General features: G+C 31.9%; 1 protein-coding gene across 1 annotated transcript in view; it reads left to right on the top strand.

Moving 5' to 3' along the window:
* hh (hedgehog signaling protein) overlaps nt 1-16,279 on the top strand; it is a 228,377-nt gene that overhangs the window by 113,014 nt on the left and 99,084 nt on the right. The window lies entirely within an intron of this gene.

The following is a 16,279-nucleotide window of genomic DNA, read 5'->3' as shown; positions in this document are numbered from 1 at the left end:
AAAATGTTTCCTGCATCTTCTGCTCATGAAGACATTTTTCCTAAACTTAATTAAATAACTAATCTTTATTTTTTATTCATTTTAGATGTAATTTTTAACTTTTTTCATACATTTTGATCTTTGTAACTTCCAACATACTCTAATTGTGAACTTATTTATTATATTTTCCAGCCATATATATGACTTTTATTTAATTTCAGATGCAATTTTTAACTTCTTTCGTACATTTCAATGTTCGTAATTTTACACTTTTTTAAAAAAATTTCAATTTAGTTACATTTTCTTATGATTTTCTGACATGACTTTTATTTAAATTTAGATGTAATTAACTTCTTTCATACATTTTAAAGTTTATAATTTTCAATATATTCTGAATTCTAACTAATAAGTTATATTTTCATGCCATTATACATGAATTTTATAGCAATATCTAACAGATGTAGTTTTTAACTCTTTTTATGTTGTTAATGTACTATTTTTCTACCTTACATTTCTTTCAACTAGTTTCTTATAATTTTTAATCCTAGTAACATTTCAGACTTTACATTTATTTCACATAATTTTACATCAATTTTCACATGTTCAACTTTCACATCATACCCAGACTTTTAAATTAAGCATTTAATTTTACGTGTTTTGACTATTATTCATATATAATTCATTGAATAGCCCTCAGTTACTCTAGATTTTACAGTTCTATTTTTAATTTATATGTTCTAAAATTTTTCATTCTGTTATAATCTTACCATTATTAATCATATTTTACTTCATTTAGATGCTATTGTTAACTTCAGTAGCATTCCCAAATTTAATAACTTCCTGCATATTTAAATATTATCTTATCATTTTTAATATCATTTATATTTGAATGTAGGTTTTTTTTTTTAAAAAAGATCTTTGATGTTATCAACGTTTAGTTCCGAACCTCAGTTAACAAAGAACTTGATACATTCTAAATTTTTAGAATGAAGTCAAACTTTTCATATATAATTTTAGAACCCTATTGAATGAATCATCTATTCATGCAACTATTTTTCCTATTATTTACGACATTTAATTCAGTATTTTTTGCTAATTGATTACGTTCATACCATTATTTTTACACTTCAAATGCACTGAATATGCAAATTTTCTCTTATTGCCCTTTTCCTGAGCTAATTATGGCTATTTCTTTTATATTATATATATAAAATAACTAACTACTAGTGCTTTAAGAATTAGCCTTTTACTAGGGAGAAACGACTATAATATTAAATTCGTAAATATATCATAGAAAATTAATTTACAGATTCATCAAAAATATTTTCTGTAATGTATAGGACTTCATAAAAATCAGTATTCGCTATGTTAATACATGTATCAACGGTTATTTACATTAATTAATGTAATACCATCATTCAATCCATACATATATTTTATTTATTTATTTCCTTTTACTTATCTTTTTAATTTATTTTTAATTATTCTTAATTTTACTATACCTGAATTAAATATTGTGAGTAGGGGCTCCGTATTTAACTTTATTTATTTCGCATTTAACAAATTTTTCCAGAACCCACCTTAAGCCATGTTCAATAAATACATCATAGCTCTTTTTTTTATTTTTTCGAAAGCTTCGTTAATTTCTCTTCCTATATCACACTCTTTAAGTAAGTTACTGCGAAAATGTGGATAAATATATTCAGCTTCTCCATTTTCACGACTCATTTTAACAGTAACAACTGCATACCATCTCATACACGCATATGTGATTATATTATCATTCAGTTTTTCTAAAAGTTCTGATTTTATTACTCAAGAAACACATCTAGGTTTTGTCCTTCCCTGCATTAAGAAAATCTACTCAGTAGTGAGCATGCTCTTAAGACTTGTAATTTAAATAAGCGTATGTGTATTGACAGAGTCAGCATTTATTCGTTTTTCCATGATTAGAGTCACTATGCTACACTCGAATATGATGTAAAAGATAACTTTTACTTTTAAACTCTCGTGAACATTGGGTACAAATTCTAAGATAGGAAGTGTCATGTTGTTTCAAAGCATCATCACAAGTGAAACTTTTTGAGCAGTTCATATGTTTTCATATGTATCTTCAAATCTCTTTTACTAGTAGAAATTTCCATACTTTCAAAGCAACCTTTAAAACGGGAAGTTTCATGCTGTTTTAAATAATCAAATTTACCAAATATCTCTGAGCATTATCTATACTTAAAGTGATTTTATAAATTTTTATATGTCTTCTTAAATCCCTCTGACTTGAAATAATTTCCGAATGTTCAGTACTAAATTTCGAAGGTGAATCGCTTCATGATTTTTTTAAATTATCATCGCTATAGTGAACTGCTTGGAACACATATTGCATTTAAAAGGTGTTAAGACTTTTCACATTCCACATAATGAAAGGCACATTCTCCCGAATGGATCTTCAGGTGCTTCGTTTCGCTGTAAACATTTTACCACATTAGGACATACCTAAGAGCAAACACGAGACACTCGTTAAGTATTAGCATAACAGATATATATTTAAACCAACATTTTACTTATAACTCATGGACTCACTTAATTGCTAATATAGTATATGCATTTCTTAGGCTGTACTTGCAGCATTCGTCATAGCTATCATAAATCTTAAAAATTACCAATCTAACATTTTCATGTTAAGCCGTTTTTCACAAACACATTTTCCTGTAAGAACATAAGGCTTTAATAACATAAACATTAAATATGTAATACACTCTTAAACATGTTAAAAATGTATTTCATAAAATAAAATAAAACCTACCTTTGTGGGTATGAAATCATCAATAGTAGTATCGTCCGAGATCGAAGAAACTGAAATATCATCCATTTTTAACATAAAAACGGCAATAAACAAACAATGCACAATCTTAAAACTAATTTACAAGGCAATATAATAATAATTTAGGAATATATGAATTTATATAAATGCTATATTACGTATCAAGAAATCACTCAAATCACCAATCAGACAGCATGGACCAAGAAGCCATATTCTTTAACCAATTAAATGTGGTCCATTTACTAATGCATATGAAACCTTCTAGAACATTCGCTATCATGTGATGATTTCTTCCTTCTCTAATTACCTTATCAGATCTAGTTCGATAACGTCCTGTTTTCTCAATGACGTCAATTACCTTATCAGAATTACTTAACTAAGGTTAAGCAGGTGAAGCGCAGACTAAGACAGTGAACATGTGATTCTAAGCCAATGTTATATTACAAGAACTCAAAATAAAGTTTAACTCGTTTTCTAGTTTAGACATTGTACTCCAAAATGTTTATCTAAAATCATACTATCCCATATACTTTTAAAAATTTAACCCAATTGCAGTTAATTGGGTTCGTTGTTCAATAGACTTCGTTGAATTAAATATGAACATATTTAAAAAAAAAAGTCTAATGTTTCCTTCTTTTACTTTATAAACCGTTTAAATGACCCCAGATTATTTTACCAAATATTTGAAGTTGTTCTAAAATTTAGTACATTTATCTAGTTCTTTAATATATAAAATAAGATATATTGAAAATGTAAAAGCATCACTATTTCACAATATAGGAAGAAAGTTTCAATAACGAGAGGGAAAATATACTGAATTTCATGCATTACTTTCATCGTTTCTTACCAAACATTTCACAATTTTGTGTATCCTTGGAATATATCCCATTCTTTTTCAATGAATTTTTAATGAATGCCTTTCACATTACTTAAGAAATACAATTTGATTTTTTTTCCCAGATACTAAAACTTTTAAGAAGAATAATACTAAATAAAAGAACGAAATCCAATATTTTTCATCTTTCATGAAAGTTTATGAATAATTAACATATGTCATAAAAGTTTGAAGACGTCACGTGCTATGAAACAGCTTCAAAAATTTAAAAATATTTTCAAGGTCTGCGTTTCGATACAAAATTTTAGATATTTTCATATAACTTACGAAGTTATATCACTTCAATCAAATTTGATGACAAGTTAACGAACTAGATTTATCACATGATTTGATACATTTCTTGTATCTTTCCGGAAAACCGACGTTTATATTTCGCATTTACAAACTATTGCATTGAAAGAATGCAAAATTATTTTGCCATATTCGACGTATATATATGTTAAATACACAATATATGTTAAATTGTTAATACACAATATATGTTAAATACACATTTTACTATTTATTTTTATGAAACAATTATATTAAAAACACAGCTATACCCAATATCTATCAATTTCACATAATAGTACAGTTAATGTTATTTAGAAGACAAGCTGGATAATCTGCATTGAATGCAGAAAATAGATTAGAATTTTTTAGAGTTACTTAAAAAATACATTAAACTGTTCCAACATTAATCATATGCCTATTTCATATATTCAACACATTTCTAAAAAAAAAACATATTTTCACTTAACTCAGAAGACCAAAATTATTAGGAACAGTGTGTTTAAAATTCCTTTTACATGTTCATAAGTCTTAAAATAAATATCCTCTTCAGTAATCCAAATTTGCACTTCCTTGGTAATCTAGAAATAAGTCAAATCTCCTAACTATGAGCGCAGGAAAACAGTTTTCACATTTTTTATTTAGTTTTTAATTGAAACTTGAATGGTTCCGATTTTATCAGCAGAAGTATTTTCATTACTCAAGCTGATAAAATCAAAACACATCTAAGTTTCAATTTAAGAAACCTTCGTGATAGTAATAAAGTCCAATAAAAAGCCGACCGTCATAAACTCAGCACTAAATTTTCGAGCCTATTCTTGCTATCTCTCTATCTAGAAGCGAGTTAGGGGGGGGGGAGTTACCAAAGAAATAAAAGTCCATTAGTTTCCATGGCTTTTTTACTGCCAAAGAAACAATTAATGTAGTTAACCGTGGCGGGATGGATCCAATGAGAGCCAGCCTACTTTCAGAACCGCCTTCCTTCTTCTAAAAAATAATAATTTTCTCTAAAACATAAATAGCTTTCTTATTTATATAATATTCTTTCTGAGCCTTAAGATAAGATCACGCCTATAATTCTAGTTGTCAGATATCAAAAAAGATAAGTGTGTTTTTAGATACGAAAGAGTTAGGATTAAGTTCAAGAATTTTGAACACATGCTTTTTTCATCTCTTATAGAATCACAGCCAAAAGGTCATTGTCACATGGTATAGCAGATATGAAGTTATGTGATGAGGGACTTACATAGTATCCGATTAAACAATGAATCATCTCACTGCAGTAAGATACATAAATATGTAATTTGAAAATGCATTTAAGTTTTATAATTATGCATGATTTGCGCAATAAAGCATAGAGCAAAATAATTTATGCTTACAGTTGGCAGTTTTATTCTCATTTTTGAAAATAAGTACTTAGTAAAAAAGCGTAGAATAAAGAATAAAGTTTTGTGAAAAACAAATAGAGATGCATAATGTAGTGAAATAGAAGCTATACGTAAATCTATGGAGATTATAGTACAACTAAGCAATTTTTGATAAAAGAATTTGAATACGCATTTGTAATGAAAATGCTGTTGTCGTCAAAGTTCCGATACAAGATATATTTGTGAAAGAAAATTGTAAAATAATTGTACTAAAACATACTTGTAGCAGATTTACAAAAGTAAATCCCCAAATCAAAGATTTATTGACGCAAAACTTAGAACCTTCTTAAATTGAGTTATTAAGTTATTTTGGTACAACGGACTAAATTTTTCTTTTTAAAAAATATTTTGACATCAAACAGAAAGAAAGGATTTATCAGGCCCAAGGAGACTTAGCCCAGAAGGGTTATTAGTCTCAAAACGATATTTTGCGGTCAATCACTAAAAAAGTCTGAATCATTTTTCAAATTTTTGCCACCAAATATTATCGCCCTGTATTATATTTAAAGAAATTAAATAATGAAGAATTTGCCTGCATGCATTTTTGCATGCTTGTATATTAATGTACATGATGAGGAAAATGCATAGAGCTTGTAATACTAGTATTGCTTATATTTATGGGAAAATGATTTAGGAATAGGCGAAATTATTCCTTTAATAGTAAAACTAAGCATAATGTTACGAATTAATGTTAGTTCAATTATAAATTAAATGGTTTTATTTCTCGCGCAGTGCAGCGCGTCACGAATATTAAAAGAAAGCTACGCCGGAAAATTGAAAATACAAGAGCGCGTGCATTAAATAAATAAATATCTCTTTTTGATTTCGAGAAAGTACTGGAAAATTCTAGCGCGTGATTTTGAAATCTTATAAAAGGAGGAAAACATCTCAGTTTGTAGTAGTTGCTTAGTTTGTTGTTGTTTAGAAAACTACTGTTGTTGATTGTAGCGAATTCGCGGATTAGCGTTCTTTAGCTGTTTTGAATTACGTTCTATTGGACATTTGAGTAGTTAAAAGAAAACTACTGTGAGATATTGTAATACTGCGTGATAATTTGAGAAAATTTAAGCATTTTTGTTGTGATAATAATAAATTTTTGTTCATTTTTTTTATCGGACTTGTGCATTCATTTCATAACGAACCCGTACGCACGCAACAATTTTTGGTGTCAGAAGTGGGGTTTGAATGCCAATAACAAGAGCGATGGAAGAGCAATTAAGGCAGTTAATATCAGCCTTTGCCTCATTTAAAGAAGAAATTAAAGAGGAAATGAAACTGGGCCAGGAATCAGTTAAGGAAGAAATGAAATTGAGCCAGGAATCCGTTAAGGACGAAATGAAAGCCGTTCAAGCTGGTCAAGAAGAAATGAAAAAAGAAATTACTTGCATAATAGAAAATAAATTTGAAGCTATGGAAGGCAGAATTGACGCAGTTGAAAATAAAGTTGGACATATTGAAGAAAAAGTTTCTTCCGTAAAAGATCATATTGAAGAAAGAGTTTCTTCGGTGAAAGAAGAAATAGAAGAAAGAGTTTCCTCTGTAAAAGAACATGTAGAAGGGAGAGTTTCTGCTGTGGAGGAACGAATTGAAGGAAGAGTTTGTGCCGTCCAACACCAAATCGAACAACAAATTGATGAGAGAGTTTCTGCAGTTGCCAAAGAAATGGATACTTTAAAGAAATTCGTAGCGTCGGCAGGGAGCAGGAGTGATGATTTTAAATTCTTACCAATGCCTGCTCGTCCACCTCTGAAGCTATCCACATATGATGGGAAGACCTCCTGGCAGGTGTATAAGACACAATTTTCTATCGTGGCGGATGCGAATGGATGGGATTCCCAAGCTAAGGCCTGTTATCTCGTCGCTTCTCTGAGAGCAGACGAGCGGATATCCTGCAGACGCTTCCCGAAAACCAGAGACTAGACTTTGAAGCTCTATCCGGCGCATTGGAGCTGCGCTTTGGCGAGAAATGTTTAAAGGACTACAGCAGGCTTCAATTAAAATCCCGTCAACAGAAGCCCACCGAATCACTCCAGGAACTCGCCACGGATGTTGAAAGGCTGTCCCACCTCGCATTTACGGAGTGCCCGAGAGAAGCGAGGGAAATTCTGTCGCTGCAATATTTCATCGATGGCATCCGGGACCCTGGAATACAGAAAGCACTGCGAATGGCAGATGTAAAGGATGTAAAAAGCGCTCTGTTGTACACCGTGAAATTGGAGGCAGCCCAGCAAGCAACTCTTAGGGATCGCTACCCAGTCAGAGCTGTGCGAGTCCACGACCCAGGGGACCAATTGATGGCTCGTTTAGATGATTTATCCAGACAAGTCGATGCTTTGATACGGAGTAGCATTGAGAACAAAGTGGCTGTAAGATGTTGGAGATGTGGTTCTGAATATCACCTACGACGGCATTGCAGAACACACCAGGGCACGGATAATGAAACGGATGAGTTGACAAGACCAGTGAATGCTTTAAGACGGAATAGTGGTGAAACAAAACCGACCCTAAAGTGCTGGAATTGCGGTGTTGAAGGCCACCTACGAAGGAACTGCAGAACTTCTCAGAGCACGGAAAATAAGGCATAAGATTTAAACAGACAATTAAATGCCATGGGAAGGAAAAGGACTGACAAGAAACCAAAGTGCTGGAACTGTGGAGCTGAAGGCCACGTACGAAAGAATTGCAGAACACCCCAGGGTACGAAAATTGAGACAATTTCTGAGCAACGACGCAGGAAACAAATTAATGACCAGATCAAGGAACGGAGGTTGCCAGATAATGAAAAATCCTGTTTTAAAGCGCTTAAGATCTCTATAGTGAGTGGCAACAATAACGGACTGTCCATCAATGGGAATATCGATGGAGTTCCTTGCAATATGATCATTGACACAGGAGCTAATGTTACCATCATTAGGAAAGATTTAGCTGAACAGTTTAAAGATAAACTTATTTGGACGCCATCCTGTGTTACCCTTCAGACTGCGTCTGGTGATAAGATCGATATAACTGGGAAGTTAAACGTAAGCATCACGTTTGGAAGTGCCGCCTACCATCACACGGCATATGTGGCGGATATCACAGATCCATGCATACTCGGATTGGACTTTTTAAGGAAATACAATTTTTCCTTAGACTTGAAAAACAACAAACTGCTTTCAGCATCTGATGGCATGACTATCCATCCTCCATCCTCAAGAAGGATCGTCGCCTGAAAATGCCGACGCCTTGTCCGAAAGATCCAGCTTGGGAAGCTGCCGAAATCATACTAGGGTCGAAAAGAAACGCAAGACTACCAGCTCTTCTCCAGGCCAGATGCTCTTCGGTCGAGACCTTCGTCTGCCTTATGACCGCCTGTTTAGTCGTCGTACGGATGCGCCTTCATCGCCTGAGGAACACATCCAAGATGTCCAGGCCCGTTTTGAAGTGATGCCCCGTTTCGCACGAAAGCGAGTGAACTTGGCGACGGAGAAACTGAAGACCAGATACAACACGAGAGCTACTGGACATAGATCCAACGAAGGAGACAAGGTGAGGTTGTGGAACCCGATTCAACGAAAAGAACTCAGTCCTAAACTACAGTCACCTTCGGATGGTCCATGTACAGTGCGGAACAGACTGAATGACGTCTCCATAAGTCTTCGAACTCTAAACCTAAAGTCGGTCATTACGACAGGTTAGCTCATTACTATGGCCATAGTACATAATGTAAATAATTGTAAATAGTATAAGACCATGGTCCATTTTGTTTTTAAATGTGTATTTGATTTGTATTTGATAGCATTTGATTTGTTTTATGTATTGCATTTATTGTTCATGTTGTTTATTATTGTAATGTAATGCTTATTAATGCATTTATGCCACAGTTGTAAGTTTAGCTTCCTGTCCAGGGATTGTACTGCCCGGGACGTGCAGTCCTTGGGAAGGCGGCAGTGTTACGAATTTGGTATTTAAAAAGCTAATGTTAGTTCAATTATAAATTAAATGGTTTTATTTCTCGCGCAGTGCAGCGCGTGACGAATATTAAAAGAAAGCTAAGCCGGAAAATTGAAAATACAAGAGCGCGTGCATTAAATAAATAAATATCTCTTTGATTTCGAGAAAGTACTGGAAAATTCTAGCGCGTGATTTTGAAATCTTATAAAAGGAGGAAAACATCTCAGTTTGTAGTAGTTGCTTAGTTTGTTGTTGTTTAGAAAACTACTGTTGTTGATTGTAGCGAATTCGCGGATTAGCGTTCTTTAGCTGTTTTGAATTACGTTCTATTGGACATTTGAGTAGTTAAAAGAAAACTACTGTGAGATATTGTAATACTGCGTGATAATTTGTGAAAATTTAAGCATTTTTGTTGTGATAATAATAAATTTTTGTTCATTTTTTTTATCGGACTTGTGCATTCATTTCATAACGAACCCGTACGCACGCAACAATAATATTAATCTGATAGTAAAATAAGATATTTACCCTCTCCAACTTATTACTAACATCACTAAAAAATTTCATTTGGAAACAGTTGATTAAAAATATGAAGGAAACTTGAGGATTAAATTAAAAATAACATTAACAACAGATTAAAATTAAACAAAAATATGTACTTTTTAATAATGAAAAACTTTAACAAATACTATTTCTCCAATCTACTGTAAAATATTTAGCTCTGAAAGCGATAGTGAAATCTTTTCATATTGTTTTAAATAACAGACAATGAAAAAGTATTTCTAAATAAGACATAGTTTGAAGTAATCTTTTATAGAAATAGAATACAATAAATCAAGTAAAAGTCGCAATCATCTGACATATTTGAGACCATTAGAATTATATTTCAGTAAACTATCGAAGATCGATTAATTATTTAAACACGTTAAACATGAAATAAATAAATAAATAAATAATAGATAAATACAAACTTGATTTAATAAAAGTCAAATCCAAATATTGTAAATGCAATCAGTACGTAATTTTTTATATTATACCTAAACTGAGGTTATTTCACTGAAAATTAGAGCTGTATCCATTGTAACGCTCAGAACGCTATATAAAAATTTATATTTAAAGAAATTCACCATGTTGCAGTATTAAAGAAAGTGATGGTATGCATTAAATAGGTCTTCCTTTTATGTCATATAATCGGCTCTTACTCTGTAATAAATTAGAAGAAACAAAATTAATAACAAATATCAAAATGAATCAAAATAATTTCATTTTATCCTATGTATTAAATTATAAAGAATAACTCTACTTAAAATCTTGGTCCTAATAGTAAATTTACTTAGACAATTTAGACATGATGGCAATAACACCCTCTTTTCACCTTATTGAAATTAGAAGTTGTATTTGCTATACCACATGAAGTCAGATATGTAGTTACGATTCCATTGTCAGCAGGGGTCTATAAGTACAACAGCAGCGAGTACCAGAAGGAAGCTATCGTTAAGTTAAATTCAAAGCACCGTCAGGAAGGGGGGAAAGAGCAGGAGCTATAATCCTGATTTCCAGTAGCTCATTTGACCGTAGGATCCCTTGCAAAGCACTTATTTCACAAACCATTGGATCTCAATGCTTTCCGACATCCAGACTCTACGGATCAATCCCGATCCCACACACCGGGAACTTCTCTTCAGGTGGGATTCGGTGATTTGTAGTCTTTTGAAGAAAGCTGCTGAGCCGTGCATTGCTCGATTAGTTGTCCATACTCATTATCCAGTGACTGGAGATTTCTCTAATATGTTCTTTTATGGGATTTTCATGGGGAGAAAAAGTGGTCTTTTATGTGAATGAAGTCCTGTTTACGCCTGCTTTGTGGTTGTTTTTACAAGGACGTTTCCTCAACACTTAACGACGTCCAAGTGTAGTCCAAAAGCTAAGATTTACCGGATGGCTTCTCTTCTTCAAAGACAAACTCGCCATATCCCCCCCCCCCAATGGATAAAACTCTTTGGGTTGGGAAATAAAATATTTTGTTATTGACATTTACAAGAGGACTGTTAGGAATTATTCGAGCAGCTTCCAAAGAAGGGTTTAATGTAAATAAGATTCGTTATCACTTAAGCGTCTGAAATAGAAAAATTAAGTTTCGCCCATTTTTCATCCTTTAACTTTGTGGAGAAGGATCGTTTTTATTTATTGTTTGCAATAAAATTACTAACTGTAACTATATATAAGAAACTTTAATAAAATTAAGGAAGAATAACCGAAAAGTAAATGCTTTAAACTTCCATTTATTCATATACAAAAAATATTCACAAATAACAAGCAAATTTCATTAAGATCGATATTTGATTTAAGGTCACTTTGGAAAAAAGGGTGAAAAAAGATAAGATTTACATTTCTCTTAGATTTATACCCCTCCATCTATATACTTTTGTAAAAGTCTCACGCATGAAAAACGCATTTCACCTAAAACTGCATGATTAATAATTTTGATTTTTAGCTTACATTTATGTAACTGAAATAATAACAAGAAGAAATAAATACTTCATAAAACTTGTAGGATTGAATATTAATTAACAAGTAATTATGAGGTGAAATTTTACTTTAGTTTCTTCTTCTTCACTAGAATTCTTTTATCTTTCGTCACGAGAATGCAAATTAGTTGTTTGTCTATCAGACGAGATTTTGGATGTCTTAGGATTAGAGCGTCTGGCAGCCTCGCTTTGAAGTTACACATTATCGCCACCTCTGCCAACCTTATTCCCGATTTAGTATCTTGTTAGCTGACGTTTAAAATACGCGCCGGTAATTATCTTGAGCCAAATTAAGTAGTCTACTGTGTGTGTAATTTTAGACTACTTTGCCTACATTTGAATTTTTTTCTTACATTAATTTAAATACCCGCAAATAGCGAAAGCTTGTCGGTTGCACAAAGTGTCTTCTGTTAAGAGTTCAGTATAATGGTTACTTTAACCTTATAAATTTTATTTAAAATACTTTTGTTTTAGACTAAAGCGATAACTCGCTTTCATTCTAATAGGGTCTACAAGACACTGAGACAAGCTTATAGTAGATATAGCAGAACCCTACAAACTGCTGCTGGAAAAAATCCTTTGTTAGCTTATAAATATAAAATATTTACTCGTATACTAAAAAGTGAGGTAAAAAAATCTTTGTTATGAATAAGAAAAAGTATGATTAAAGAAAACAAGCGTACACTTTCTAAATATGAATAAAACTCTAAAAAAGTAATAAGAAAATTCTGTAAAATTTTAACTTTGTTTTATTACGTATAATTAGTCCAAAGGGGTATTAGCCCAGAAGGGCTAATAGTCTCCAAACGGCGTTTTGCGTCGAGTCACTAAAAGTGTTGAATCACTTTTTAAATTGTTTTATTTACTTTTGGAAGCCTGTTTTAATATATTTGTTCGAATTCTTTATAATAACTTGTGAGGATCTTATTTTTTAATTCTACTTTTTTAAAGCTCATGTGATACAATTTCTTATGTCTTAAGTACTGATAAGATAAATTCAGTCTAATTACTGATAAGATACAGTCTAAGTACTCATTCAGTCTTAAGTACTGATAAGATAATTCAGTTTTAAGTACTGATAAGATAATTCAGTCTTAAGTACTGATCAGTCAGTCAGTCTTATCAGTAATTCAGTGATGATAAGATAAACCATTGTTAAGTCCAATATAATTATAAATTTTTAAATCACATTAATGCAATTTATGTAATTTAAATAATGTAATTTATAAATTTGTAAAGAAGGATTGAAAGTAAATTGCATTTTAAGTGTACATTTTCCTTATTTCCAAACTAATATTTGAAAGTTTAATATAAAGTTTTAAAACCATAAATCAACCTTTCTCTGTTTTGCGTTTTTAATTAAAAAGAAGCCATTTCGACCATTCTCATTTTCCTACGACTTAAATCAGTTGGAAACTCGGAAAACTCTAATTTTCGCCTCATTTTTCCGAGTGGCAAGTCTCGAATAAATAAAGCAGATAAAAATCTGCTTTATTTCGAAAAGTGTTGCCACTGCTAGCTTTCAAATCGTAGAGTTTGTTAATAAAAAATTTGTAAGTTTCACTAAATCTGTCATAGCATTGCCAAACATTAAATATATTTTTATTATATACGGTCATGTTCTGATGTTGAAGAAAGCACGCGATTCCATGTGACGTCATTGCATGTCGAACACTTTTCGTTAATGTCAGCATTTTAAATAAATAGCTACTGTTGGCAATCTGTTGACACGGTATGTTATTGCCATAATTCTTCTATTGATATTGAGAAAAAGTTGTTATATTACATTAAATTTAAATCATGACGTCATACTTATAGAAGTTAACCTGAAGTGTCCAAAGTTTTGTTTCCAGGTTTGGCAGAGGGAAAAAAAAAAAAAAAAAAAAAAAAAAAAAAAAAAAAATACGGATTGGTTGTTGCTTGGAAAGAATGAACTGACTTCATTCATATTGAAATGTTTTTATGCACTTTCTTTTCAGGTGTACATAGAACTCATCAATTTTGTTTTGGTCGCAGCTAGCAACTTTTTATACATTAAATTAATAGTTCTTTTTATTTTGAGTACATAGAACTTAAAAATATTGCTTTGGCCGTAGCCCGCTAGTACGTTCTTAAAAGCAGTTTTGTAACTTATCAGTAAGTGGCAACAGTAAGTAAAAGTTTTAAAGTAAAACGATTTAAAAAAATTAGCAGCTCAACCTTTAGTTCGGGATTCGGTGGATTTTTTGCATGGATTTGACTTTTTCTCCTGTTCCAGAGTAAATTTCTTTAAGTTACTATTTTTGATATGTAATTCTTTTATGTAGTGTTTGTGTTGTAATTAAATTTATTTTGTTAAATGTACAAAAGTATTTTGAGTACATAGAACTTAAAAATATTGCTTTGGCCGTAGCCCGCTAGTACGTTCTTAAAAGCAGTTTTGTAACTTATCAGTAAGTGGCAACAGTAAGTAAAAGTTTTAAAGTAAAACGATTTAAAAAAATTAGCAGCTCAACCTTTAGTTCGGGATTCGGTGGATTTTTTGCATGGATTTGACTTTTTCTCCTGTTCCAGAGTAAATTTCTTTAAGTTACTATTTTTGATATGTAATTCTTTTATGTAGTGTTTGTGTTGTAATTAAATTTATTTTGTTAAATGTACAAAAGTTAAATTTCGTCCGTTACTCACAACTCTCAGCTAGCCGGTAAAATAACGCTACAGTTTAAAGTTTTATTCAGCCATTTATTTTAATATTTTAAAATTTTCTACACATGCATATATGTGAATGTGAATGCATGGGTTATATTCTAGGCTTCAGTGCCATACTTTGAGTGTGAATCTTAACACCGAAAGGTAATATTAATCCTATTTATAATTAATAACTTATTTTAACACTTCCTTCTTTTATAGCATATGAAAAATATTTCACAGTTTCCATACATCGCCCCAGAAAGTGATAGCGAATGAAGTTGTAAATTCTCTAATCTTGAAAAAGTTCTGTAGATATGCTGACAGTTATGGGCTTTAATATTTTCTTTTCACAGCATTACAACGTACTTTTAAAAGCAACTGACAACATTTATATACAACATACGATATTTTTTTTTAAATATACGTGTGTATATTGAGAGACTCAGTTATACCCTGTGCACCAATATTATTGTTTTTAAGGCACTTCTAAGATAAAGATGCCGAAAAGAAATGAAAATGAGGACAATAAATTTACAGCTTTTGCAAAGCCCGAAGTCAAGTGGGAACGAAAAAAGCAATTCTCTGTGTCCAGTATCAACTGAAACATTCCTGGTGACTAGATCAGCAGCTTCACTCTGTGTGAGACGAATTGAAATCACCCAAAATGGGTTGCTAGCTGGGGCAGCCACATAGCTCCCCCTTTTCTTACCTGCACTTCTGGGTTGTTAAATGCGGGTGCACCCTGAGCTTCACATCTGCTTATACGAAGTGAGATGTCTTATTTATAGGTCACGAACACACTCTGAACACTAGAACACAAATAAGATTTAACACCAAGACGACAACTACAGACTTCTTATAATAAGCAAAGATATTTGTTAAAAGCGCTAACATAATTTTTTTTTTTTTTTTATGGTTTTATGGTTTTTTGGTACGTCAGTTGCTGTTAAATTACTCTTCGCGAGTTAGTCTTACAAATTACTTATTATAAGTTATTGGGCTTTCTTCAACAATTTTCTCAACACATTCTCACTTGTAAAGAAACATTTATCTACATTTATTTGTGGTTTGTTATAAAATACAAATTGTGAAATTAGGAATGTTTTACAGTTCCTTGTATGTTGCATGCAGAATTAGTTAAAAGTAAATAATTTAAAAGCGATTATAGATTTTCACTTAAATTATGTAGTCAAGTATTTTTTTGTTTAGTTTACTGTCTTTTGTTGACATTTCATTGATTTTGTAAAGTTATTTTGTGTTTGATCAAATAATATTCTGCTCACATAGATTTGGTACTTTTCCTTTTCGCCGGCGCAAATCTCACCAAGCAGACTTTATTGGCGACAACACATAGTACAGTCAAAAGTCGTTAATCCGGATGTCCATAATCAGGACCTCAAAGCTACAAATTTTCTGCGCATGCGCATAATAACTTTACGCATGCGCGTTTAATGTATAACGGACGGTATAAGCTAAGCTAAAATTATCTAATTATCTATTTCAGTTAATGTTGCAGATTGCGTTGTTCCTTAATGTTCGAATTGGATCCGGCTTATTATTTTTTGCAGACTGTTAGAGCAATTTTATAAAATTAAGCTTTGAACTTTCGATTATGTCAAAAAGAATTTCCGATTCTGGAGCTGTGCGGGGGGTGGGGGGGGAGAAACGTCGCGGCGCGCAATGAACTGGAAGTTGATCTGTCAGCACTATCCTTATCTTCAGGGCAGATGTTTTTATTTTATTCGGTTTATAATTC

The sequence above is a fragment of the Stegodyphus dumicola genome, chromosome 1 (assembly GCF_044657685.1).
Source record: "Stegodyphus dumicola isolate Sdum_Otavi_A_Nest chromosome 1, ASM4465768v1".
Classification (NCBI taxonomy): Eukaryota; Metazoa; Arthropoda; class Arachnida; order Araneae; family Eresidae; genus Stegodyphus; species Stegodyphus dumicola.
This window is presented reverse-complemented; position numbering and strand designations above follow the sequence as displayed.